Genomic DNA, 5127 nt, shown 5'->3' on the forward strand with positions numbered 1-5127 from the left:
TGACAGCGCCCGCCCGCCCCGCGCCTGCGCGGCCGCTGCGCCTGCGCGCTGAGGGCGGGCTGGGAGCGCGGGCGGCGCGGCCGCTGTGAGGGGAGAGAGGCGCGGAGTGAGGGTGGCGGAAGGTGAGAGCACACCGGGGGCGGCATCCAGCCCCACTGCCATTGTCACCCCACTGCCATTGTCCGCCCAGCACTGCCATTGTAACCCCTCAACCACTAAAGCACCACCCAGCGCCGCATCCTGCCCGGCGTCTCTTGAACACCTCCAGGAGTGGTGACTCCACCATCTCCCTGAACAGCCCCTTCCAATGGCTGGCAGAACGATTTTTCTAATATCTCATGTAGATCTCCGCTGTCTCGGCTCAAGGCCATTTCCTGCTGTCCTCTCACTGCAGGCACAAGAGAAGAGACCAGTACCCACCTCACTATAACCTGTTCTTGGGCACTTGTAGAGAGTGAAGTGATCCCCCATAAGCCTCCTCAAGACTCAGCAAACCCACTTCTTCATAAGACATGTTTTTCTAGAACCTTCACAAGCCTTGTTGCCCTCCTCTGGACACGATGCAGCACCTAAATGTCCTTTTTGGAGTGAGGGGCCCGGAACTGAACGCAGTGCTCGCAGTGTGGCCTCACCAAGGCTGAGTGCAGGCCCCTGGCCTGGCCCCTGCCAGGGCAAACCCAGTTGGAGGTGGTGGCAGGCTGGGTCTGGGAGACATCCTCTGAATTTTGGGAGGTGGTAGCCAACTTGGGGCACAGCCCCTGGACACGAATGCTGGCCCTTTCCCATAAAAATAAGCTCATCCCCACAGTGTGTTGATGTCTGTTTGGAGGAGATGTTTAGCACTGCCAGTACAGCCCGAGTCATTGGTGGCAGCAGCTTTGCTCTGGGAGACATTCTGTGCCATTCTGAATTTTAGGAGGTGGCAGCCCACTCAGGGCACAGCCCCTGAACACCAACACTGGCCCTTTTCCATAGGAAACAAAACTCACCAGGCCAGGTTCCTGATGTCAGTTTGCAGGAGGCACTTGGCACTGTCAAACCAGCCACACTTGCCTGTGGTGGCACCTTGCGTCTGGGAGGCATCCTGCGATGTTCGGGATTTCAGCAGGCAGCCGGCCACCCCGAGCCACAGGCCCCTGGACACGAACGCCAGCCCTTTTCCGTGGGAAACAAAATTCACCAGCCCAGGTTCCTGATGCCAGTTTGCAGGAGGCACTTGGCACTGCCAGGACAGCCCGAGTTGGAGGGGGTGGCAGGTTGCTTCTGGGAGACATCCAGCGCCATTCGGAATTTTAGGAGGTGGCAGCCCGGCAAAGGCACTTCCATGGCCCTGCTGGGTTTGTGATCCAGGACAAAGGAGCCCTGCCAGGGTGAGGGCTGCAGAGACAGCCTGGCCTTGGGTCAGGAGGAGCCATGCTTCCAATACCGAGCAATCCTACAGCAATAATGCAAATGCTTGCAAATCAAGAGTAAAGGAATTTAAGAGAAGATCTCTTTTTGCTCCCTTGTGCAGGAGTTGCAGTATTTTAAGGAAAGTACATCCAGTCTATGAGTAAAACAACTGGGGTCATGCCCTGAGAGATCTTAAGAAGTCAGTGTATGTGTGTGTAAAGTAAGAGTGTAAATATTTCTTTCAGAAATGCTCAGTACAACAAAAAATTTCTGATTTCAGAAGCATCCACACCAAGTCAAAATGATGGTAAATATGGAGCAGGGCCATGGAAGTGCGTGATAGAGTAAGAGAAGGCTCAGGGTGACCTTATTGTGGCCTTCCAGTGCCTGAAGGGGCTCCAGGAAAGTTGGAGAGGGATTTTGGCCAGGGGATGGAGGGACAGGACAAAGGGGAATGGCTTCCCACTGTCAGAGGGCAGGGGTAGATGGGATATTAGGAAGAAATTCTTCCCTGTGAGGGTGATGAGACCCTGGAAAGGAAACTTTCCTGTCTGCCCACCCCAATGTCACTCTGGGAGTCACACACATACCAACCTGCAACATAAATGGAAGTGGGAAGATGGGACAGGGGGGTTCATGGGGGAGGAAAGGAGTTTTGCAGGGGGAGTTAAAGTGACAGCAATAGCTGTTGTGGGAATCCCCATGGTGCTGTTGTTCTTACAGTGTGTTCTGCTTCAGCAAGGAGGATCCCCAGGGCTCCCTTGCTCTGTGTTCTGAGGGTGCACAGTGTGAAGATGTCACCACCATTACACATAGCCCACACATCCCTGTATCTCTGGAGCAAACAGCGTGGCCATGGGAAGGATGGGAGCCAGCACCTGCTTCTGAGAAGGCACCCCAGCATTGTGAACCGCAGGACCCTCAGCACTCATCACCCAGGCGTTGGCACTCTGCCCATGAACTCCTCACCCAGCACGCAGCATCTGGCACCCCAAACTCTGCTCCCCACCACCCGTATCCCGCACTTGACACCCTGAACTCGGCAGCACCCCACACCCAGCGCTCAGTACCCAGCATCTGGCACCCCGGTCCCCACAAGCCACATTGCACACTTGACACCCCGCACTCAGCACCTAGCACCTGGCACCCCAAACTCTGCTCCCCACAACCTCCATCCTGCACTTGACACCCTGCACTCAGCAGCACCCCGCACCCAGCGCTCAGTACCCAGCATCTGGCACTCCAATCCCTGCTCCCCAAAACCTGCACTTGACACCCCGCACTCAGCACCCCGCACCCAGAGCTCAGTACCCAGTACCTGGCACCCCGCACCCCACACTCCGCTCCCCGTTCCCTGCACCCCGCACTCCGCTCCCCGTTCCCCTCACTCCCCTCCCCGTTCCCCGCACTCCGCTCCCCGTTCCCTGCACCCCGCACTCCGCTCCCCGCACCCCGCACTCCGCTCCCGCAGCGCTGGGGCCGGACAGGTCGGTGGTTCTCGCCCAGTGCCGCGAGGGGGCAGCAGCGCCCCGCGGGAGTTCCCGGGTGTCCCCGAGGGGCCCAGGGTGGCCCAGGGTGGCTCTGGGTGCCGGGGACCCTTCCTGCCCACTCTGGCTCTATCAGCACCACGGCTGATTAGCGGTGCCCGTACCAGGGCGAGGTCACCACCGATGGCCCCCAAACAATCACCCCGCAGCACCTGAGCGTCCCTCCTCATTTGAGGACAGCCACGTTGGCATGGGGAGGACAGGCTGATCACACCCTGTCCGTACTTTTCTGCTTTACTGGCTACTCCAAAGAGCTGACTTCAAGATGCTGCCGTGGCAATGGACCCAGCTATAGACAGGGCTGTTCTTCCCCTCCACCCCTACCAATGGCAATTCTCTCCTGTCCCTTTGCACTGGGCATCAGAGTAGTCCTGGGTTCCCAGGGATGAAGACAAAAGGAAAAGTCAAGGTGTGCTTTCAGAAAGTGCCAAGATTCCAGAAAGTGTGTCTTCACTAGAGAGGTCTGAGAGCTATTTTGACTTGGACAAGTCCATAAGGAAGTTCCTGTGGGGCTCTGCTGGGCTGAGCTGCCCAGTGCTCAGAGCAGAAGCTGCAGGCTCCCTCCCATTGCTCCTAGCTCTCTTGTTGCCAGTCTCACACTGAATGCCAGAGCGTTCACCTGTTTTTCCTCTGGGATACCATGTATGTAACCAGTAGTCCAGCTCAGGTGATTTGTGGAAGTGTGGTAATGATCTTTAATGAGAGGCTGTGCCCTCACACCCTGGGCACTATTCCAGTATGCTCAACCCCTCTTGAGCATAACCCAGGTCAGCAGTCCAGAAATGAGGGCCCTGATTGCACATCCTGTGTTAACGAGCCTGCCTTCTGCCTGGTGACCATGTCAAAGCTGCCACAAACATTTCTGTGGAGGATGTGACTCAGGGTCTGCTGCCTGCCTCCCCGATGGCTGAGGGGACCCCAGCTGTGCCCTAAATGCTGGAGCTTGCTGAGCACATGAAGGCAGGTTTTGCATGGGCAGATAAGGAGGGCTTTTTTCAGCCTTGAAAGCTGTTTATTCTTTACAGCGTACTGACACCAGAACGGAAAGGGCCTTTTCCTGAAACTGGCTATTTATAAACAGCCTGTGGTGCAGAGCCTTCCCTTGCAGGGGGGCAGGGACTCTTGCAGCTTTTCTTTTGCTGCCTTGAGCTCACCCAGAGATCCTTCAGACAGGACTGAATAGAGCAGGTCTTGCTGCCCATCTGCTGGAGGCACGCTCCAGTACCAACAGCTTGTAGTAACTCTTTGGAAATGTCAAACTCCAGTGAGTACCTAATTCAGCCCTAAATCCCTTGGCTGTGCAGTTGGTGCTGTTCACAGCCCTGAAATCTTATGAAGGCTTTGCAGGAGAAATTGGCCATTTGTGGCAGTCGTGCCTTTAATGTGTGACACAGCTGGGCTTATCCAGAGGGGCAGATCCCCGTGGTGCAAGGGCAGAAATCAGGAGGACTTGTAGCTCTGTCTTTCCAAGATGCTGAACAGTGCAGTGTTCACTGCATCCACACACACCAGAGGTGGGATTTGGCTGCTCCAAGAGGTCTAAAACACAGCCCTGGCTAGCTTTGCTTCTCTGTTGTGTGAGTCAGGACAGGCAGGCAGGCAGTCAGGACAGCCACAAACCCATGGCTCAAGCATACAGAGCAAATTTATTCCCATTACTGAGCTGTCCCAGGGATCCCCAAAGCAACACCCAGGCAGAGGTACACAAACTTGGTCCATGCTGGAGGAGCACAGGTCTGCTTTATCAAGAGTTATTCCCAGCTGCAAGGTCAATTGAGCATTTACAATCCTCCTCACCAGCCTTTTTCTTTTAACCCATTCCTTCCAAGACCTGTGAAAGGAGAGAAATAGGCACCTTCAAATCTTACCTTCATGAGATGCCTTTCTTTGGATTTTAGCCAGTTTGTGTTGGGATGCTGGGCAACACTCTCCCTCCCCCCCCTGTTTTTTGCCCCAATAGGCCAGTGGCTCTGTGGGCAGTGCTGAGCTCCTCTTCCTTCAGGGACACTGGGATCCTCTTTTGAAACCTGACAGAAATTCTGAGGAAGATACAGCTATATTTAGCTATTAAAATTACTGTTCCTTTCCTTACCTAGCTGTGCCCTCTTGACAAACCAGGTTTGCTCTTGGCACTGCTCAGAGTACTGCATCATTACCTGTTTTCTGCCACCTGTAGGGATGTGATGGC

Source organism: Onychostruthus taczanowskii, unplaced genomic scaffold (genome assembly GCF_017590055.1).
Source record: "Onychostruthus taczanowskii isolate IOZ18803 unplaced genomic scaffold, ASM1759005v1 scaffold56, whole genome shotgun sequence".
Lineage (NCBI taxonomy): Eukaryota > Metazoa > Chordata > Aves > Passeriformes > Passeridae > Onychostruthus > Onychostruthus taczanowskii.